Below are 25,021 nucleotides of genomic sequence, written 5' to 3'. Positions count from 1 at the left end.
ACTACTTACTGTAGGGCTACCACCAGTTTGGCACTGACAGAAACGCCACCGAGAACGTTATTTACTTTCTATGCATCTCGCTCGTACTCGCATATTAGTGCGACCGAGATGTATAGAAAGTAAATTACGTTCTCGATAGCGTACTTATATGTCAGTTTTGACACTGTCAGTGACTCATGGTACGGGCTCTGTAAAACGTTGTACAATACACGTGCGAAAAGGTAATAGGGTATTTGACTAGTAGTCAAATCACTTTCTTTTTCGACCTGTCGATACGATTTTGCTACTATGAAATTTATACGAAACACAAGCATGCGACGTCACAATCGTTACCTACTCTTTATAGTTTTATATGGGTTTTAAAATAGAAATTGTGTCTAAAAATAACTGCTGTCTACGTTTCTCTATTAATCTTCTGGTGCTTTATTTCATGCATCGTGTAAAATAATTTATTTTAAATACAGTCAAATGCCAACCCTATTCGCAACTCGTGCCGATTTAAAGTAGGTTACCTATTTTATATAGCACGCATACTAAGCGTCGTATACATAGGTAGTAGTTAATCCTACGAGTGCTTTCCTCAAACCATAATTACATTATGATTATTCATACTACATAAACTACTAGTTTTTTTTTTCATTCTAGCAAATAAACTGGTACGGTACCAAATCTTATTTCTGCATTAAAGCGCTCAATCTGAGGATGAAACGCAGTTTTTCGTCTAGTTATTGCCTCATAAGTCTCATAACATAGTTTAATGACAGCCGTGTCACGTCGACGCAATCAAACTTGCGAACGGCCATAATCTCCCCCACGCCCCGCCCCCTACCTAATCTTCAAACTTGAAGTGTGATATTAGATATAATTCCCCCTACTTATACAGCAACGACTTATAACAGCGCAGCAAGGACGTATTCTGTTTTTAATAACAGGACAGGTATTAAATCTGAAAAGTGACTTTTATTCAACCAAAATCTAATCCTGTATTGATATTAAAATCAGGATGAGCATGTTATATGAAATTGAATGATTTGCGTAAATTCGGCAGTTGGGATTGACAGGGTTCCATTTCATACTGAAAGATTATTGATTGTACGGCAAATTAGCTAACAGGCCAATTTGAACGTGCACCCGGGGGCCTAGCCAAGAGACCAATCGTTTGCGCCGTAGCGAACGAAACAGTGATGACTCTCTATCACTCTAGACATCAAAACTATATCTGAATAATTTAAGTTAATTATCATTTGCATATGGGGGATGAAGTTACTCGCGTCCGTAGGATTTACCACCTTTTCCTAGGCCCACCCTACACGTGTCCCCTGGGTGGTGCAAAACGAGTAACAACGCCGAGCATCAGGCGGCGGTTAACTAACCTGACCAGTGGCCTAACCAGCCACGAACAGTGAAGGTAGGAAATGACTTTCACAACCCGTAACCTAGTGGGGCCGGGGACCTTGGCTTAGATGTCTGGGTCACGAGGAAGAAAACCTCTCTAAAAAATTACCCCAATCCTAAGGTGTGGACCGTGCCGATAGGATGTATGGCTGTAGGGAATTCAGTCACAAGCGCCAACCTCGACGGACCCGGCAAACGTCGTTGTATTGAGCCTTCTCATAGGAATGGGCGTTACCCTGTGAGTGACCACTTAGATCGACCCTACTCGTGGGAACCAAATGATGGAAGAAAATAATCAAACAAATAATCAAACAAACAATCAACCTAACAATCAACCAAACAACCAATCAATCAATCAACCAAACAATGTACTCAACAATCAACCTAACAATCAACCAAACAACCAATCAATCAATCAACCAAACAACCAACCAAACAATGTATTCAACAATCAACCAAATAATCAACCACCTAATCCCAACAATAAGCAAGACAATCGCAAGACATACACTCAGCAAGTATTCCATAGAAGCTTCTTCGAAAGCAGACCTCGATCAGCATCTTTATCAGAATCTTCAAGCAATGCTTTATCTATCCAACACAATACTCTAACCGAGCCTGAAAAGAAGAGTCAGCAACAACCACCAGCCTGGCAGCGTGTGCCCACAAGCAAAAAACGCAAAATTTGTCAGGACCCCCCCTCGCCTGAAGGCACTCGACTTGAAAATAGATTTGAAGGACTCCCTATAGACCAGGGTGGGGACCCCCCCCAGGGTGGGGACCCTCCCCCCAAGGCTCCAAGTAAACCACCAAACATCGTCCTATACGGGATTGAAGACCTGAATGAACTAACTAAGCTGTTGGAGACTGCAGTCAAATCAGAAGATTTTAAATACAAAATAGTTAATAAAAACCATCTCCGAATAACGGTCAACACTATCGAAAACTATAAAAAGATAATGGACCTTTTAAGAGCTAAGGGTCTCATAGGCCACACATTCGCAAGAAAAGACACAAAGTGCAGCCGCTTTGTTATAAAAAACCTACACCACACAACTCCCTGCGAAGCTATTATAGAAGCAATTGAAAACACTGGGAATAAAGTAAAAGGAGAAATTATAAACGCCCGATATGGCCCTGACAAAATTCCAACCTCCACATTCTTCGTTAATGTAGAACCTGACATCAACAATAAAGAAGTCAAAAAAATTCAATACATTTACCACCAACGCATTAAAATAGAAGATCCCCGCAAATCAACGACAATAGTCCAGTGTCAACGCTGTCAACAATATGGCCACTCAAAGAACTATTGCATGCGTCCCTATCGTTGTGTGAAGTGCGCCGGGGGACACAAGTCATCTGAATGTACCAAGAAAGATAGAAAAACACCGGCGAAATGCGCATTATGCCTCCAAGACCATCCAGCCAACCACAAAGGTTGTCAGGTCTATAAAGAAATTCTTGAAAGAAAACGAAAAAAATCCCGCTTTAGCAAACCAACACCTGGCTCTGCCACTGATGAAAATTCCCCTGGCGTCGAACATGCTGATGTGAATGCCGCAAGACTACACCACCCTCCGTCAGCTCCTAAGCACTCTCCTCAAATCTACTCAAGCGCTGCTAGACGAAGTCCTAACTTACCACCCACTGAAAATTTACCAAATGAGACTGAAATGCACTATCAACAACCTACTATGGTAGAACAACTATTAATAAAACAAAGTGAAAAGTTCGACACACTCTTACAACAAATAAGCTCCCTTATGGGACTATTGACAACACTTATTTCAAAACTAGTCTCAAAATAATAATACGGATAGCTATATGGAATATAAATGGATTATCCCCAAATATATTAGAACTCGAAACTATACTTTCAAATAACAAAATTGATGTGGCACTACTGTCAGAATCACATGTTACTACTCGCAGCTCGTTTCGCCTCAGAGGCCATCAAGTGTATATAACACCTCACCCGGACGGCAGAGCACACGCAGGAACGGCTATTGTTATAAGGTCATGCCTGAAACATTCTCTCTTGGAAGCCTACTCCACTGACCACTTACAAGCCACCTCGATAAGGCTAGAGGACCGAGCAGGACCAATTGTTCTTTCTGCGGTTTACTGCCCACCGAAACATCGAATCTCCGAGCAAATGTTTCTTGACTACTTTGAAACACTTGGCCACCGCTACATCGCCGGTGGCGATTGGAACGCTAAACATACATACTGGGGCTCACGATGCACAGTAACGCGAGGTCGAGTACTTAAACAATGCGTCGACAAAATTAAACTGCAGACGTGGTCCTCCGGAAACCCCACTTACTGGCCCTCTGATCCTAACAGAATGCCAGATCTTCTTGACTTTTTTATCGCCAAAGGACTAAGTCACCTTTACACAAGCACTGAAAATTGTCTGGATGGGTCATCGGATCATACCCCTGTTATCCTCAATTTGTGTTCAAACGTTATCAGCTGCGAAAAACCAGAGTCCCTGTACAACCATAAAACTGATTGGGATGGCTTTCGTTCCTATTTGGATGAAAACATTAACTTGAAAGTTCCACTGAAATCTAGTGATGATGTGGAGGAAGCGTGTCTAAGCATTACTAACTTAATCCAAGTGGCTGCCTGGAAAAATACACCCAACCTACCAGTCTCACATAAAACCTGTGCTCCTCCCCTAGAAATTAAAAAGAAACTGGAAGAGAAGCGACGCTTAAGGAGACAATGGCAACAGTCACATCATGCAGCCGATAAAACAAACTACAATCGAGCAACAAGGGAGCTTAAAAACCTGTTACATGAATATTCTAACAATAATATGAAACACACTTTAGAAATGATGTCACCAAGTGGCAGCAATCAACACTCATTGTGGAAAGCCTCCAGAACCGTTGATAAATCACAATCACACTGCCCTCCAATAAAAACTGGTAGCTGCTGGGCAAGAACTGACCAAGAAAAAGCAGAAGCCTTTGCACTACACTTGTCAGAAGTATTCCAGCCCAACCCTGACGAAAGTCTCGATGACGAAAGCGAACTAAATAAAATACTAGACCAAGATCTACAACTATGCCTGCCTATAAGACCAACGTCGCCAGGGGAGATCTCAAGGATGATTCGTAACTTAAACACCAAAAAGGCACCAGGCTATGATCTAATCACACCAAAGATTCTTAAAGAACTGCCTAGGAAAACTATTACTTTCCTCGCTTGCTTATTCAACGCGATCTTCAGAATAGGATGTTTTCCGGGGTCGTGGAAAGTCTCACAGATCATAATGATCCATAAAGTGGGCAAGCCGGCGCACGAAACTGGGTCATATCGTCCTATTAGCCTGACTCCTGTGCTGTCCAAGCTATGGGAAAGAATATTTCTGGTTCGGTTGAAGTCTCACTTAGATGAATGTGCTGTTATACCACCGCACCAATTTGGATTCCGAAAGTCACATTCCACAACTGAACAAGTACATCGGGTTCACGACGCGATACGTCAATGTTTCGAACACAAACAGTACTGCTCTGCGGCGTTCCTGGACGTACAACAAGCATTCGACCGTGTCTGGCACAAGGGACTGTTGTGTAAGATAAAAGAAAAACTGCCTCATTCGGTCTTTCACATCCTAGCTTCGTACCTATCCGATAGAATTTTCCAAGTGAGGCATGGTGACGCGAGATCCAGTTTTTATAACATAACAGCAGGTGTGCCGCAGGGCTCAGTTCTTGGTCCGACCCTCTACAACATATTTACCTATGACTTGCCCACTTCTGAGCACGTGACCGTTGCTACCTACGCAGATGATATTGCTTACCTCTCCTGCGACAAATCACCTGAAATAGCTAGTAAGAAGCTACAGCTTGTGCTGGATAATACTTATAGCTGGCTAACCAAATGGCGCGTAAGGGCAAGTGCTCATAAGTCAAACCATATCACCTTTAGCCTAAGAAGAGGAGATTGCCCTCCCGCCAAACTTGGAAATGATATCCTACCACATTGCGAGAGCATCAAGTACCTAGGATTTCATCTGGATAGGCGCCTTACATGGAAAACCCACATAAAACATAAACGTAATGAAATGATCCTGAAATACAAAAATCTTCATTGGCTAATGGGACGCAACTCGGTCCTCTCAGTGGACAATAAATTACTCCTATACAACGCAATCATTAAACCCATTTGGACCTATGGGATCCAACTATGGGGAACTGCTAGCGACAGTAACATTATGTGTCTTCAAAGAGCACAGAACGCCATCCTTCGTGTGATTGCCAGTGCACCCTGGTTCACTCGAAACGATGAAGTACACGACTATCTCAATATGCCCACCATAAAGGAAGAGATCAAAAGATTCACTAAAAATTACATTGAGCGCCTGGAAAGGCATCCTAATCCACTGGCATCAAAATTACTGGACAAGACAGAAACAGTAAAAAGACTTAAAAGGAAGCACATTGTGCCATAAGAAAGCAGTGGTTAAGAGAGACGATGGTCTCCAAAACCCAAATTGTTAACTATATACAGCAAAACTGATTATAGTCGTTACCGACTGATGGCAGTTCAAACCAGAACAAAAAAAAAAAAAATCATTTGCGCGTGCGTTTCGCTTGAGCTAATACATGTACGGACAAGTCCGAGCGAAACATAGAGATACAATAATATAGAGATGAAACGGGGGAGGGGCCAAACAACCGAACGAGATGCACTTATGGAACTTTCAGTAGGAGTTGCAGAGAAAGCCGTATTATTGCTTGTCCTTGTCACAGTCTCACTTTTTGTTTGTTCCCCTCCATAAAGGGTATAGCCGGGTAAGCATGGCCAAACTGCCCTTAGCGAAAAAAACAATTTCCTTTTACTGGATTATTAACCTATATATAAGTAGTGCTTTCACCAAATATTAAGCCTCAAATGCTTCAGATTTAAAAAAAAATGCAAAAAAAGAAAAATCATTTTTATTTTATTACAGCCAAAGTACTAATCCGATTTCTTTGTAAATTGGGTATGTTGTATATACAATTAAGGTCGCTTTCTGAAAAAAAATATATTGAATTATCTCTTAAAATAATAGTAAAAATATGAGATGAAAATTTTCAGAAAAATAAAAAAAAATACATGCGAGATAGTGATAGTTATCAAATTTACATATTTCATGTAGAATTTAATAATGTTTAACATATATTTTTTTCAAAAATTAAAATCGGGATTAACAGTGTGAAAAACTCGAATTTGTAACATCCCATAATACTCTCTCTTCATACAAGCAAAGCTAAGTAGTCATAAACGAATGAAGTATATTGTGAACGCAGTCTTTACGAATTTGAATTTAGAATGTGACGTATTTTATTCATCAAAGGAGCAGACATTTTTCAATCGTTAACGCTCTGTATAAAATTCGTGCCTATTTTCCTGTTCCCGCGCTGTTCCCGTTCCTGTTCCTGTTTTTAGGGTTCCGTACCCAAAGGGTAAAAACGGAACCCTATTACTAAGACTCCGCTGTCCGTCCGTCCGTCCGTCCGTCCATCCGTCCGTCCGTCCGTCTGTCACCAGGCTGTATCTCACGAATCGTGATAGCTAGACAGTTAAAATTTTCACAGATGATGTATTTTTGTTGCCGCTATAACAACAAATACTAAAAACAGAATAAAATAAAGATTTAAGTGGGGCTCCCATACAACAAACGTGATTTTTGACCGAAGTTAAGCAACGTCGGGCGCGGTCAGTACTTGGATGGGTGACCGTTTTTTTGCTTGTTTTGCTCTATTTTTTGTTGATGGTGCGGAACCCTCCGTGCGCGAGTCCGACTCGCACTTGGCCGGTTTTTTTTTTAAATCTCTGAATGCCGTTCGCCCTAGCCGCATACAGCCACGGAGTTTAAGGTCCGCGCTCAGCAAAATAAGTCGCGTTCTAAATTCAAATTGCGTTGGGAATATAACTTTCTAGTATAACGTACAAGTTATTTTGTATGAAGAGAAGGTATTATGGGATGTTACAAATTCGAGTTTTTAACACTGTTAATCCCGATTTTAATTTTTGAAAAAAATATATTTTAAACATTATTAAATTCTACATGAAATATGTAAATTTGATAACTGTCGCTATCTCGCATGTATTTTTTTTATTTTTCTGAAAATTTTCATCTCAATTTTTTACTATTATTTTAAGAGATAATTCAATATAATTTTTTTCAGAAAGCGACCTTAATTGTATATACAACATACCCAAATTACAAAGAAATCGGATTAGTACTTTGGCTGTAATAAAATAAAAATGATTTTTCTTTTTTTGCATTTTTTTTTTAAATCTGTATCATTTGAGGCTTAATATTTGGTGAAAGCACTACTTATATATAGGTTAATAATCCAGTAAAAGGAAATTGTTTTTTTCGCTAAGGGCAGTTTGGCCATGCTTACCCGGCTATACCCTTTAGTATGGTTTATGGCGGGCAACAAATAACCCGACCGAATTAGGAAGATTGTTTTTGGTATGTTGTCAGGAATGTTAAAACGTGTTTTTAATATTGTCGCATTGCGTATGTTTTGTCCCTCACGGAGGCACGCGTATACCACTTCTATAGGATGCTACCTTCTATGGAGCGAAATTAATGCGCGAATGATAACTGACATCTTTCAGAATATCGTTTTGATGTCAGGTGCACGTTAGAATTGGCCTGTAACTTCTAAAACTACCTAAAACTGAGAAAGCTACTGATTTCATGATTACACAAGCAAACGAAAAAGCCACAAGAAATATTTGCCAATTTATTTTCTTAAGCTCGCTTTTGAAAATATTTAGGTACCTAAGTACTTGAAATAAATTAAAACATCGTAACACGATAATGTTTGAGTAGAATTAGTAATTTAGAGTTAGTAAAATAGCCGTTGAAAATTACTGGGGACTTAAAGGATTTCGAAATTTTTTCTTCCCTTTGGTAACCTAATTAAAGAATAATTTAATTAAGGATGTCCGTCAATAATTGAATTTGTTACTGGCTTGATGTCTTTAAATGAAACAAACCAAATGTTTATTTTTAATTATTTTATTTTTTGTATTGTATTGTATTATTTAAATGTTTTCATAGGAGCCGTTTTCCTACAGCCTAAGTATGTTTTGTAATTTTATTCCAATATGTGGTGGTTTATGGTATATTCCCTGATCCCTATAAGACAGGTTTACTAAGTTTATAGGGCTCAGGGCAATATTCCTAGGCTGTCTAATAATAGAATACACCTAAAAATGTAATATTCTGCTACTATGTAATAGGCTGCATTTTTGATACCTAAATAAATTATTTTTCATTTTCATTTTTTCATTTTCAATACACCACCATGCTTATCCTAAAGCTATAGGTAGCATTTAGAAAAGTTTAAATCAACATTCGATCAGCCCTTGAGCTCCCATATTACCTAACAAATATTGAGACAACAGATAACGTCTCCAGGAGGCCAATTCAAACTTATATTTTGATATATAAATGAACTTATTTTGTTCTCATTCGCCCGTGCTTCTCGCTAGCGCTAATACATATAGAACAGTATCTAGGAGACCGAGCTTCGCTCGGGAATTATATAAGAGCTCTAAAATGCCAGTTTTCCTAGAGATTAGACAAGCTAGATCGATTTTTCGCCCCCGAAATCCTCTATATTATAGCAAATTTCATCAAAATCGTTAGAGCCCTTTCCGCGATCCACGAAATATATAAATATACAAGAATTGCTCGTTTAACCTTTTGGACGCCAATGACCGATATATACGCACCGCAGGTCCAACGCCAAAGACGGATTAATCGGTCGTAGACCACAGAGCAACATGCATAAAGTTCAATTTCAGTTTTGACATTTCGGTGACGTGGCGTCTGAGTGACAGCTTTTGTGTTTGACACGGCGTCGAAAAGGTTAAAGGTAAATTAAGATAAATGAACGCGCGAATGATACCTAAATGACATCATTTTGATGTCAAAGCGTACGAATTGGTCTCCTGAAGTCTGTTGTTTGTTATCGCCCCGCGAACAATGGTTGTTGATATAAAGGATGAAGGATGACACGTTAGACCGGGCCCGGCCCGGGCCGAGACGTCCGACACGTCTGCAATTTCTATGACGGCTGATCGGTGATCACGTGGTGCTTTCCATAGAAAACGAAGCGCCGGGAGCTCCGGCCCGGCCCCGGCCCGGTCTAGCGTGAGCCATCCTTAAAACTGTCGCAGGGCATTTTGTCGACGGGCCATTCAATGCCGAAGGTTTAATGTCTATTCTTTTCGCAATAGCTCCCTGGTCGATACCACAGAACAAGTTAGAATGGCGATGCGAGCAGGGTACGTGTCGCCGCCGGTTTTGAGCAAACGCTCGCATGCTACTCGCCCGCGCTGACCGAAAAACGAAGTAAACATGCCTTTTGCGCCACAATAACCTTCTGATTAAGAAGCCAGACATCAAATCTGTCTAAAGGAGGCGTATCCATTCACCACGCACACAAGTTTTTACTACCGTTGCGCGAGTGTTAGTAAATGTGGAGAGGAACGAGCGGCGACATCGGTTCCAATACTAATTGCGCGCGATAGCCATTCTAACCTCTTTAATATGTTCTGTGGTCGATACTAAAGAACAAGAGCGTGAATTGTTATTTGCTATTTTATTATTGTTTGTTAAAAACAAGGCTAGACGAAGGTCGTCTTCAGAATTACCACAATGACCAGATATGCGCTGGGTTCACCTAATGATTATTTTAAAGGTTGTTACTTTTTTGATAGCTTAGTGGTATGCCACGGCTCACGACAAAGAAAAAGCAATTTAGCAGTGAGTGTGAGTCTTACTCACACGAATATTACAGCAAATTTTTGACGTATCGTAAATGGCTCAACTACTAAATGCGTATAGCTGCATATTATTACTCAAAATCCGGACTATGCTATTAAGATTTGAGCTGACATTTCGTGAACCTTATTGCAAAGATATAAGGTCCTCCGAAGGTCAGTTAATCTGTCAGCTCCCACGGCTCATATATGAGCCAGAACGCTTATGGTGACGTCATATCGTGGGATTCGACAGGTTAAGAGTATTACTGTTATACAGGCTTGCATGTTTGGTTAGGATGCCAATAATGTTTCAATTACAACAGTTCGAATGGAATTATGTACAGTCGCTATCAGATACAGGTATCGGAGCGGCCAAGGTATTCACAAATACCTGAACAAGCACTCTAACGCCTTGACAATAGAGGCGTGCTTAGATATTTGTGAGCACCTTGGCCGCTCCGATATATCTGATACCGACTGTACAACGAGCCGCCATATTATACATTTACGATGTTTTACAATGAACGATACATTTAGGTTCAGTTCGTTTTGTATTGAATTGAATTGTTAAGCTATATGCTGATTGTATATCGGCTTCTAAACAGGAGTTCGTGGGTTCAAACTCCGCCTCGTGTCATAATCATTTGATATTAACCGATTTTCTTTCATTGAAAAAGAAGAAGAAGTTATTGTTAGAAGAAAGTGAAGAAACGTCACTTTTGACAGTGACATACCCGATTCATGTCGTATCTTTAGAAATTTTTTGACGTATCTTAAATTTCGAAGCAGGCCGTAACTCCTCTCCTAATAAATTTCTTGAGCGGTTGACGTTCGACAGCTGCGATAACGTCACGTCACTTAGCTCACGGCAGTTGAAAAATCGCACGGCGGTTAGATTGACCGCCTAAGCGACTAAGGGCCTAAGAAAAATAATTTAGCAGTATCTTAACTAAAGTGTCATTCTATAGAGCTTGCCAACTATGTAAACAAATCGCCATGCTGAAATTGTCTCTAAATGTCATTTTACTAGTGATTTTTGTTTACATAGTTAGCAAGTTCCATCGAATGAATGACACTTTAGGGGGTTTTCAGAGAATTCTTCAATTTGTTTTCATCAATTCTTATTTCGTAGCGCTACGCTCGTAGCTAAACCCAGCGTTTTTCCGCAGTGTAGAGGAAAGCGACTCCGAACAAAGAACCCGACAAGCGAGTTCTCGGCACCTGTATGTGTTAAGTGTAACATGTTTAATTATTTGTTTGAGCGAGGAAAAAACGAGTCAAAAACTTATTGTGAGATTTTGTCAAACTACTTTGTCAGTAGCAAAAGGCGAGAAATTCAGATTTTCTATGTACGACAACCTTTCGCGCCTACATTTTTTCATATGCCGCTTTTTTCTACTGACGGAAATGGCTATGAGTTCTTAAACTGCCATTAATTTGTAGACTGTGGTGGAGCTACGGGCTACATTTGATAAGCGGGAAAAATGGTCACCATTCGTCTTATTTTATTATTCTTCATTTCTGTATAAAATTCATCTAATTCCTTGAATTTTGAATTTGTATAATTGACAAGCGTACAAGTCATATAGGTATAGCTTGCTTAAAGTTAACTTAGGATTTCTTATAATACCTAGAATTTAGATACCAGGAAGAGCCATGTTGTTATTTACTAATTACTTTTTCTATTTCATTGCGATCAACATTGTATATGTAACAATTGTGTATGTATTAAGTCATTATCTCATTATGTAGTTGTGCACTTTTTTCGTTTATTTTCAGTAAACATACAACAACATACTTAAATCTACTAGATTTAAAACCTAAATTTAAAAATATGTAAAACAAATTTTAACTAACAAATGCGAGTCGGACTCGCGCACGCAAAAAACGGTCACCCATCCAAGTACTGACCCCGCCCGACGTTGCTTAACTTTGGTCAAAAATCACGTTTGTTGTATGGGAGCCCCACTTAAATTTTTATTTTATTCTGTTTTTAGTATTTGTTGTTATAGCGGCAACAGAAATACATCATCTGTGAAAATTTCAACTGTCTAGCTATCACGGTTCGTGAGATACAGCCTGGTGACAGACGGACGGACGGACGGACGGACAGCGAAGTCTTAGTAATAGGGTCCCGTTTTTACCCTTCGGGTACGGAACCCTAAAAACTAACTTACTCCCCTGCGGCATGGTGCCGTAAATGCTGGCAGCATTTCCTCGTGTATCGTAATACTTATTATTCTCTGTGCGAGGAAGTTGCCAGCTCTACGACCACCAGTAGCGTCTGCTATTTTGTGCACTGACGTACCTACTCGTAAAATAGATTTAATTGTCCCTACCGAATATAAGACCTAATTTAGCAAATAAATGTGAAATATAACATTAAACCTCTGGAAAACCACGGCTTACTGCACTAGGCCGCCAAAACAAGTTTCCATCATATTTTCCCTCAAACGGTTCCGGGCTGTAATTGGCTAGCCACGGTTAGTTAACCCCCCCCCCCCCCCTCTTACTACCCCCTTTTCCCCTTCTCGGTAATAAACAACACATTTACGTTATACTAGAAACATTTATGTTTTGACACGTGTTTGCATCTGTATTAAATTAAAAGAGGTTCTTAGAATGATGTCTAGACAGATATTTGCATAGATAAGTGTATGATAAATGCATCCACTTGAAATGCTGAATGAATAAATTAATGTAAATATTGTTTACGGAAACGGGATTTACCTAATCCCGTACAATCCCGTAAAATCGAGGTAATTTTAAAACTTAAGTCCCGTTTTTGTTAATAATAACGTATAAAAATCGTGAAAGTTTAAATGATGTTTTTAGGGTTCCGTAGCCAAATGGAAAAAAGGGAACCCTTATAGATTCGTCATGTCTGTCTGTCTGTCTATCCGTCCGTATGTCACAGCCACTTTTCTCCGAAACTATAAGAACTATACTGTTGAAACTTGGTAAGTAGATGTATTCTGTGAACCCCATTAAGATTTTCACACAAAAATAGAAAAAAAAAACAATAAATTTTGGGGGTTCCCCATACCGTAAAACGGGGTGAGTAGGTTTCGCGGGGAGAGGCGGGTTATGAATGGGGAGAGAAGGTTTGAGAGGGGGGTGAGAAGGGATTTTAATGCTACTGCTACAAAAATAATGTATTCCAATTTAAAATGGAGCTATTGTAATACGCATAATAAAAAAAATCGATCCAACAATCTTCTAAAATCAACTTTGTATGAAAACCCCTCTCACCCCAAATACGAGGCACTACGGGGTGAGGTGGGTTTTCCTCTTTATCGTCAAAGTTATGAAATGGAACTACCCAAAATAAAATAAAAACTAAAATACAAACGTCCGGAACACTTATTATATACACCATTCAGTTTTCATATGTAAAAATAAAATGTTATCGAGGTTTGAATTTCAGTTTTGACCCTACTCACCCCATTTTACGGTACTTAGAACTAAAACTCAAAATTTTTTTTTTCATCAAACCCATACGTGTGGGGTATCTATGGATAGGTATTCAAAAATGATATTGAGGTTTCTAATATCATTTTTTTCTAAACTGAATAGTTTGCGCGAGAGACACTTCCAAAGTGGTAAAATGTGTCCCCCCCCCCCCAGTAACTTCTAAAATAAGAGAATGATAAAACTAAAAAAATATATGATGTACATTACCATGCAAACTTCCACCGAAAATTGGTTTGAACGAGATCTAGTAAGTAGTTTTTAGGGTTCCGTACCCAAAGGGTAAAAACGGGACCCTATTACTAAGACTCCGCTGTCCGTCCGTCCGTCCGTCCGTCCGTCTGTCACCAGGCTGTATCTCACGAACCGTGATAGCTAGACAGTTGAAATTTTCACAGATGATGTATTTCTGTTGCCGCTATAACAACAAATACTAAAAACAGAATACAATAAAGATTTAAGTGGGGCTCCCATACAACAAACGTGATTTTTGACCGAAGTTAAGCAACGTCGGGCGGGGTCAGTACTTGGATGGGTGACCGTTTTTTTGCTTGTTTTTTTTTTGCTTCTTTTGCTCTATTTTTTGTTGATGGTGCGGAACTCTCCGTGCGCGAGTCCGACTTGCACTTGGCCGGTTTTTTTTTTAAATACGTCATAAATCGCCTAAATAAATACGGAACCCTTCATGGACGAGTCCGACTCGCACTTGGCCGCTTTTTTTGAATCTCAATATCATTTGTTTTGCTTTCCGACGGAACGGAGACGGTATATATTATTGACGGTATAATTGTTTTACGAAAAATACACTATTTTGGGAGGGATCTTTTAGTGGAATTATATGTAACTCAATACAATTTTAATAAATATATTATTATTACTGAAATACAGAAAAGTTTGCTGTTATTTTTAGTTTTTTTTACTAAGCACCTATCTGAAGAAAAGCACTTACTATAGTCGGCGAAAATTATCAGTAACAACACGACGCGACTTAAAAACCTATAAATAAAATTAAAATTCCATTAAGTATTTCGTCCAGTAATAATTGCTATATTTTGTCATATTTTGTCCAAAAACAATTAGGTAAATTCCGCATGGAAAAAATTTAACTCCCAAATTAAAACGTAAAACCTTGTTAAAGTCAGAAACGCACGCGGTCACGGCTTATCAAATTTCATGCAGTATTTAACAACCGTTGCCCTCTTTTATACAATTACACCTTCCAACTACAACCTTTTTTAATGAATCCCCCCCCCCCCCCCCTTTAGGGTGAGGGTCTAATTGGGGTTGCAATGTAATCACCCGCTCGTCATGTCGCTAGTTTACCCCTAATTTTATAAGGACGTCATCTTCGTTATACAAGCTAAGTTAATACGTGTACATCTTTATTACAAGCGTATAAGTGTCAAAAATGTTTACATATATTTGACGTAGCTCGCACTAATGCTCTTACGTCTATTCAGTTCTGTTTACTACAAGCTCGGTTGTACTACGACGTTAAATATACGTGAAACCAAAAAGACTTATGCGACCGTCAATTCAATTGTCTTACGTCTCTTTGCTTCTAAGCGTCTTAGCTACGGTTATGCTTCCAAATTAAAAAGGCTTATGTAGTTTAAGTTTTGTACTGCTTTTGATACCTTTTGTGTTTGTTAGGATAACGTAATGATTGTGTTGGTCCCACGGTGTCTGCTTCCATGTCGTATTTGATGTGGTACGGTCAGTGTTATTAAGCCTGCTGGTTTTGGGCCTAGTGTTCAAAGTAGGTTGTGGATGTTGGATTATATTTGGTAGTGTTAGTAGTAGGTACATTAATGTTAGCGATTGGGGACTTTTTTATATTATAAATGGGCTTACTCATGGCCACAGACTAGCCGAGGCGAAGACGTGGCCTACGATGGAGCGAGCCTGCCCAGAAGGTGCTTGGTTCACCCTTGATTTGAAGGTTGCCGGGTTATATGAGTTTTTGTAGCTTGTATAGTCTTTATCATGGTTACCTATGTCTGATCTGAAAATCTGAAAAATGCGAAGTATTTCTAAAATTACTTGAATAAAAATAGTACTTATATTCGGTTAGTGGAAACTATAAAATATATCAAAATTAAAGATGACGTTTTGTCTCTAAAATCTGGTCAAAACTTCTATTTGTTAATAGTAGTTTATGCAACAGTGATATAATAAGGGTTCTTAAAATTCAAGGGTCGAAGTTACAAAACGAGACGTAGTCGAGTTTTGTAAAAAAAGACCCGAGAATTTTAAGAACCAATTATGAGCTGTTGCATACATTACTTTTTCTATGACAGCTGCAGCAAAAAAAAAAAAAAAAAAAAGTTATTATTAAAAAAAAAGAGTTATTATTAAAAAGAAAGAGTTATTATTAAAAAAAAAGAGTTATTATTAAAAAAAAGAGTTATTATTAAAAAAAAAGAGTTATTATTTAAAAAAAATCGAGTTATTATTTAAAAAAAAAAAGAGTTATTATTGTAAATGAAAACATACCTCTTTCAATCAAGATGATCGGAACTTGTATCTTTAAAAAAAATAAAGCAGTTGTATTATACTCATAAGATGACTGCTAGCAGTCATCTTATGAGCCTATAGACAAAGCATTCAAATGACATTGCTTTAGATATCACTGTCAGTCATTTAATTGACACATTTAAGTGCTGGAGTAGAAAAAAAGGTTTATTGTATCCAAATCCATGAAATAAAACTATTATAATCGCGTATATTGGATTTCTACTACATCCCGACATTTCGAACCCTTTACAGCGTTCGTCGTCAAGGTGGTAGTGGTGGGATGTAGTATAGTCAATAGTCAAAATATACTTTATTCAGGTAGGCCTAGCAACAAGCACTTATGAATCGTAACATACTTATAAATTATCTTAAGCTAATTATCAGAGCAATTTATTGATGTTATTATTCCATAAAATATTGGAATTTTAAGAATTTCACAAAAGGATCGTCAAACATGAAAAACAATTGTAAGTATAAAAAATACTAGTTTTTAAATGTTTCTAGAATAAAATGTAATGTCAGATAAATAAATAAAAAACACAAAAGAAGTATATACAACGATCGGAATATCAATTTCCTCATCATTAATCAAATATACCTAATAAATATAAATTCAATATACGCAATATAATCCGTTTTAATAGTTTTATTTCATGAGTACCTAACCATCGCGGTAACCGAAGACATATAATAATATAATTTGGCTGTGCATTAATATTTTAGCGCCAAAAAAAATATTTTTGCCTCTTATGTAAGCATCAAATTATTAAAAAAACTGGCAGCAAAATCAAGCCACCTAAAAAAATTATAGGGAACTTAAAGTGATAGGATGGCGTCTAAAATAATAAATTGGCAACTAATATTGTAAAGCGATCATAAAATTTAGTTGTCATCTAGTTGTTCACACCTAAGTAATCAACTAATCATAACTGATCATATCGTTTCAGCTAGGTAGTATTTTAACACGAAATCAGTTAAATTTAATGAATGGTCACTTTTTACACAAAACACCTCAAATTAATTTACCAATACGCAATGGTTAGTATAAGTACTTATAGTCGAAATTTCTAAACATGAAACGCCTAATGGCCATTGTACCATTAGATCTTTAAATTTTTAATTACTAATTTCAATAGTTACCACTGTGTCCTGCTAGAGTCAACAGATAGGTGCGACGACGAGCGAAGCGAGGAGGAACGTGTTAGATTGACCGTGTAATGACCAAACAAAATATTTTAAAAGAACTTCATTTTTTAATTAATAGATAGCCGTTTTCTTTTTAAAATGTGCTTCATAAATGGTCTCCAATATATTAATTCAGTTGCCAAATAAATACTTGGTACCTGCCTCAAAATAATCAAAAGCTGTAACGGCATAAAAATACAACTCATATTAACATATTTTAAGGCTACGTTTTTGTTGCCAAACTATTAATTTTAGTAGCCATTGCTATTTTTTTAAACTACCCAAATTCGATTAATTAGTTGACCGGTTAAATACGTGCCATTATATATATCCAAATATATAGATATATCCAAATTGTCTATTATTATCATCACCATCAGGACAGTCAGACCGGACACAATAATATTATGTATCCAAATTGTCTATTATTACGGAAGGATTATGAGCCATCATAACTCTCCAACCCCAAGTTAGCGCATTAATTCCAAACTTGAAAAGCAATTAACGGACAAAAGATAACATATAAAGCGGAGTTTATACTCGTACGTATTGTTTAGAGCGGGGTAAATAATTAATCAGAGGACAAATGTGCGGGTCACAAAACACATGGGACGAGAAGTCCGATTCGGATTTAATAACCCGTTACTGTTTTGGTCTTGTTTTGAGACGACGATCGTTCAAGCAATAGGGAATATATACGCGAAACTCTGCGTAGGTGACGCCACTACCACAATCCATCACAATCTGAGGGTCTATCGCGAAACAAGAAAATTCGTTATCTAACCTGTCTATCACTCTTGCATATTCGACCGATAAAGAGGCAGATAACTTAATTTCGATTTTCGCGCCCGGTAAGCCCTTTGTAAACAAACTTGATGCATAAATGTCATATTTTATTAACTGTGAAAACGTGTCAAAAAACAGTTTAAGGCACAGTCAATCAATACGATCATCGTGATCGTATCAAAACCATAAAAAAATCGTTAAGTAAGATTCGCCATCATGGCCTGCACATCAAAACTCGTGTTACACACAACAGACGTGTGAATTTTAACGCGTCTGTTTGGAATTTCTTGTAATCCACCGAATGGGACGAAATTGAATTATCCTCGTCACGTGTGCAAATTTGGGGGGTTCGGGTGGACAGGGGGGGTTGACACAACGCGTTAGCAATCAGCCGGTGCCGCAATCAGAACGCGTGATTCGATCACTGACGTCACTGCGTTTAATAATATCTCCACATTTTGGACCTTAGTACTTTGGAATAGGGTTAAAACTCATGTGTATATTTTTAAACGTCATTTTTCTGCTGGTGTAGGAATAGTATGAAATTGGTTGGAAAGGTGAAGCGCGTAAGATCTTTTGGAATGCTGCAAAAAGTTGAAGGATCTGACGTAATATGGATGCAGTAATATTTTGGTTATACATGATGGCCTGGACAAATTTATCTTAACCTTTTTTTTGGAAACTGTGTAGGGTGACATTCAAACTCATAGATTTCTATATACTGGTTTAACTCTTTAATTAACATATTTTAGGGAGCTTAGATACTTAAGAGTACTAAAACGGGTTTGGGGTTTTTATAATTGTCTCGATGATTATTAGTTGCCTGAGGAAAGAAAAGTACAGTCAGCGATAAAAGCTTGTACCAATTTTTTTTTCACAAACTTATTATTATCAGTGATCTAATCATCCCGCGCAGACGAAGCCGCGTACAAAAGCTTGTTCCTAATAAAATTAATTATAAACACGGTGTCTGTTTGTCTACCAATTTAAATAGCACCAAGATTGACACAGTTAATTAAGACCTTATTACCAATACGTAAGGTCTACAAACAATCAATGAATCGCTACAAACGGTCCAGATTTCTTCAGCGCCAAACATCAGAGCGAATGCAAATCAAATTAGAGGAATGGAAGGGCTTTTAGGAGCAGAATTAAATATGCAAAGAAACCAGCAGCCGTGGAGCGAATCAGCGTGGGACGAATAAATAAATTTGCCTATAGGGTTGCCAGACAAGCGGGTTATTTTCTTAACAAGTAATTGCAAGAAAATATTCGAGCCCTACACCCCAGCAGGGGGTAACAGGATGGAAAGAAGAGAGAAAGAAGTTTTTGCAACTTTAAAGTTTGGCAAGCCATCGCCATCCGTAGAAAAAGGCGGCAAATTAAAAGTGTAAGCGCGAAGGGTTGTCCTCCCGTAGAAAATTCACGCATTTTTCTACTGGCGAAGTAGCCAGAGTATATGCCAAAACGAAAAAACCGGCCAAGTCCGAGGCGGACTCGCGTTCCAGGGTTCCGACCATTAAGTCCGACTCTCGCTTGACTGCACATTTCTAATAGGTTTTTCTGTGATCTATAGGTAAAAAACTATTTTGTATATTTTTTTCAAAATTTTAGACCTATTAATTTCGGAGATAAAGGGGGGGGGGGGGTGATGGTCGGACAGATAGACTGACGCACTAGTGATCCTATAAGGGTTCCGTTTTTTCCTTTTGAGGTACGGAACCCTAAAAATATCCTGACATTTCCTCATATTCAGTCCTGAACTCCTGACGTTTTAAAGTAAAACATCTAATATTAGGAATTATTTACAGAGCTGACAGTGACAACCCTAGATGTTGTGATAAGTAGGGCCCGAACTCTTGACCCGAATATGAAGCCCTGGGTGTAACGGTGTTGCGGCGCGAGTATACTGAATTAAAAAAAGCAAAATTGAGATTTTTAGAGAAAATAAAAAGCAAGGTGGGAATCGGACTCGAGAACCGTGGGTTTTGTATAATTTGCACTGTATTTATTTATGAACGTATAAATCAAACGCTTTTCATATTTATCTTTCTACTTAATGATTCAAATCAAAACAACGCTTTTAGCCAAATTGTATTATTTTTTGAGTTGCTTATCACAAAATATGGATGGAGTTGATCTCACACCAGATGATGCCGAAGACCGGGCGAAGTGGAGAAGACTGAGCAGGAAAGCGGACCCTGGCGCTAGGCCGGGAAAACGCTAGGTTGAAGAAGAAACCTATGTGTGTGGGCAAAGGCCTCCCGTCTCCCTCTCCAATCCTTGTATCCTATCTTATGTATTGTATTATTCTTACCTGATTAAATTACACTTCAATTAAAGGGATGTTTACAAAAACAACATAACTGCTTAGAGCGGTTGACACTTTTTTAAGAACATTGTTAAATTTGTTAATTGTTTCAGGTGTCAACCAGTATAGTCCACAGACAAGACATCCTCTAGACTGAGCATAGTAACGCTACCCCCTCTGCCACTATACGTACGGTAGTTTTACTCCATCTTCGAGTCAAAGTGTCAAAATCCCGTGCCGTGATTGATCCGTGTTTTTGAACGGACCAATCACGGCACGGGATTCGCTCACCTCGTCCCCCCGCACCCTCGTATTTTTGGCAACATCGGTTTCATGAAATAATTGCTCTAACCTCCGTCTAGTGTAGTCAGTTATGTTGTTTTTGTAAACATCCCTTCAATTGTTTAGGTAAGTACCACATTCTTGTACCAAATTTTCATACTGTTTCCTGTTTGATACTGTTTCTATATTAGAACCCCAGGCATAATATTACAGAATACTAATACCGACACAGACCACTCGTGACCGTATCAAATAGCCACTGTTCAAACAGGCCTGAATGACAAGGCGGGACATCCTGTAATCATCGCGTGTGCATTTAGAGCACCCTGTTAATATTAGAGCGGGCTTTGTGTACGATAAAAAAAGCTGTTGCGAGATGAAATACGGTTGTTTATATTTTCTGTGTTAGGTTTCAGAAAATGTACCTGAAGCACAGAATAAATAATAGGTAGAAACAGAAGATTCACTCTCTGACAAAACGTGTCTATTACGACAGATATGACAGACAAGACATCCTCTAGACTGAGCATAGTAACGCTACCCCCTCTGCCACTATACGTACGGTAGTTTTACTCCATCTTCGAGTCAAAGTGTCAAAATCCCGTGCCGTGATTGATCCGTGTTTTTGAACGGACCAATCACGGCACGGGATTCGCTCACCTCGTCCCCCCGCACCCTCGTATTTTTGGCAACATCGGTTTCATGAAATAATTGCTCTAAACTCCGTCTAGTGTAGTCAGTTATGTTGTTTTTGTAAACATCCCTTCAATTGTTTAGGTAAGTACCACATTCTTGTACCAAATTTTCATACTGTTTCCTGTTTGATACTGTTTCTATATTAGAACCCCAGGCATAATATTACAGAATACTAATACCGACACAGACCACTCGTGACCGTATCAAATAGCCACTGTTCAAACAGGCCTGAATGACAAGGCGGGACATCCTGTAATCATCGCGTGTGCATTTAGAGCACCCTGTTAATATTAGAGCGGGCTTTGTGTACGATAAAAAAAGCTGTTGCGAGATGAAATACGGTTGTTTATATTTTCTGTGTTAGGTTTCAGAAAATGTACCTGAAGCACAGAATAAATAATAGGTAGAAACAGAAGATTCACTCTCTGACAAAACGTGTCTATTACGACAGATATGATTGCTAGGTGGCGCAAGCGCGAGCAGGCGTTCGTTCCGTAGCGGTGCGCGGCAACTACTATGGCTAGACACCAAAGTTGGTGTGGGCCGCATGTACTTGTAGCGACGCGACGAAATCGCGGAGTGAGCCACACCTGCCTGAAGTTGAAGTACGTTTCTTTATGTTTTCTGTGTTAAATGTTAGTCAGGAAATATACAGTCAGCAGCAATAGTTGGTAAGTGAGGTGTTCAAAATGATCTTGTCGCGACTTTATTGTTAAGAGAATAAGAGCTCGTCAAAGTAATTTTGAACACCTCGCCCGCTTAGCAACTTCTGCCGCTGACTGTACCTACCTAAAGAGGTTCCTTCCTATACGGTTGTTTATTTTTTCTGTGTTATAGTTAGGTATTGGAAAATGTGCGTATTTACTTTATAAAGAGATTTCCCGTGTTTTTCCTTTTCTGACTTCAATAGGATGTTGACTATAAAAACGGGAAATTTACTATGTATTATTATTGGGTTTAGGCGGAGCATTATGTCACTTTCTTAGGACGTCACTTTCGAGTTAGTAATCAGTGACGTACTCAGAATGTGACGACCTCAGAAAGTGACAAACTCAGAATGCGACGTCATCTGAAAGTGACGTCCTAAGGAAGTGACATACTCTGTCTAAACCAAGGCCCCAACGTTCTCATTTCTCAGTACAAAATTTATCCGTCAAACCGTAGCCATTTTGGTGGTGGGCAAGCTTTGTATGTGTGCGTTAAATTGTGTATGTGTGAGTTTATTGCACGTTTTTAGGGATGTGGACTTCGATTTTAATCATGTTATATATCGATATTCTCTACACAGCGGAACGAAATAGGGATTAATTGAAGCTTCGATATCTTCACTAAAAATAAACACCCTGGAAATGCTAATGGATAATTAATACATATTTTATAAAATAATAATAAACTTAATTATTGCGAAAAACCATAGATGGTAGCATCCTATAGAAGTGGTCTACGCGTGCCTCCGTGAGGGACAAAACATACGCAATGCGACGCTATGATTGGTCGAATTTATTTGTTATGGTGGGAAACAAACAAATTCGACCAATCATCCATGCTATAGGTGAACTAGGATCTATTGAGGGTGCGCCATGTTGCGGAATTTCACTGGAACTAATTTTTTCATACTACACTGAATTGTCACCCTATACATGAGAATAACAGCGCCCTCTTGACAATTATCATATATTACTGGTCAGGCTATAATTTACGGTGGGGAATAAAAAAAAATGTGAGACTGTGACAAGGACAAACAATAATAGCGCTTTCGCTGCTACTCCTATACTGAATGATACACAAGTCTATCCCGTTCTGTCAGTTATCCCCACCACTCATGCCCAATCCAGTTTAATACTAGATTCATGGCGAAAAACATATTTTATTTGCTTTTAATGTAACTTTTATAGATGTGGCGTTCCATGCATCCTTTAGTTTAGACAATAATTCAAATAATTATAACGGGGTCATAATTAAGAATAACTTAAAAAAACTTCTAAATTAATGTTTACAAGGATAAATTCTATATCTGGTTTAACTTATCGCTCGTTTTGGATTTACACGCTGTATGTGTATATAGAGTTATTTTATTATGGTTATCTGTTCATTTTAGGTAGTTTAAATCCTTTCAAGTAAAATTTAAATTGTAAAAAGGCCGTATAGTTTATCGATATCACTTTATCGTCGTGGCCACATGCCTCTGGTTCCTCATTGTTAAACGTACATAACATTTGTCTGTGTGTGTGAGGCTACGGTGACAGATGGCTTAGACTCTATCTTTAAAAATATTATATCTATGGTCTAAACCGATGCAACAATATTTAATGCAAATAGAACTCTGGTTGGACTACATTTATGCCGTCCTAAATAAACAATAACGTATCCAACGAATGCCTTTCTTCCGCTTCGGCGCACAATGTGCTTTCAATTGTGACGATCAACACAATCCAGAAGAAATTGGAACTGTTTGACCTTTTAAATGAAGACTGTAGGAAATAGAGCTCCCGATACACGTGATGTTACACGCCGACACGGGTACCCGTGTTCTTAAGCCCGGCGTGTTCTTAACCAGTTCAGTTCAGCTCCATGGTACGATAATATTGCATTGTCACCCGACTTACACACGTATGGAAATTTTCAGCTTTTTTTTCTTTTTTTTCAGCATCGGAAGTGGGTCAAATATAACTTGCAAGTCCGAATTTGAAAATCCGATAAAACTGGTAAATAATCGGAGCTCCTGACCCTGAATCTTTGTTTTATTTAAAGCTATACATGACTTTAATCTCCGCTACACGTCAAGAACGGTTTAGACCCGCATGTATTTAAGGTCCGTTTCGCCGTGTACACGGGTACACGGATACACGGATCTTAATTACACGTGAACCCGACTACACGTGTAGAACGGGTCAGAAAACCATGTACGTGTTGTACGGCAACGGGTACCGAACACGTGTAGGTACACGAAACCAGGACACGACCGTACGCCCTAGTAGGAAACAAACATAGACCAATATAATACTTAACCCGTCAAAAGCCCTATTCAAAAATTTGCTACTGAATTAATAACCTTTCAACTGTTAATTACAGTCCAAATTGTCTGGGACGGATACGGAACAAGGCGTTTGTGTTTAAAACTTTCGCGTTTTGATCCTTTAGCGTGAGCCACCCCCAAGGTCATATCAAAAAAATATCAAACTTGTAACAAGATGTTAAGATGTACTTACACAATCATTTTAAACGCGACTTTTGTTTTTAGGTTAAAATAAAGAAAAAAACTGGGTCGCATTTCTTGACACTGATATTTTAATATTAATTTCCACATCATTATTTGTATCTAGGACAACTTTTAATGTTAATGATCATTAAATCTTTAGTGCTCGCAAGCCTCATTATTTGTGTTTGTATAATGAGACCATCGTATTTGTATTATTTCACCAATTTTCTTTTTTCGATTTCTTTTATTGTAATGTATTTCTTGTTAAGTGATTATTAAATAAAACGAATCGCTTATGGTCAAGTGGCTAGCCTGCTGCTTTGCAGAATATGTAACACTTCCTACAAAACAAGTTTTACTGCGATTCAGGATCGAATCATGATATC

At 38.4% G+C, this 25,021-nt stretch overlaps 1 long non-coding RNA gene across 1 annotated transcript in view; it reads right to left on the bottom strand.

The window, feature by feature from the left end:
* LOC134652054 (uncharacterized) overlaps window positions 1–25,021 on the bottom strand; it is a 257,015-nt gene that overhangs the window by 116,838 nt on the left and 115,156 nt on the right. The window lies entirely within an intron of this gene.

This window comes from Cydia amplana, chromosome 11 (assembly GCF_948474715.1).
Source record: "Cydia amplana chromosome 11, ilCydAmpl1.1, whole genome shotgun sequence".
NCBI lineage: Eukaryota > Metazoa > Arthropoda > Insecta > Lepidoptera > Tortricidae > Cydia > Cydia amplana.
The sequence above is the reverse complement of the archived record's forward strand: the minus strand, read 5'-3'. Positions and strand labels throughout refer to the sequence as shown.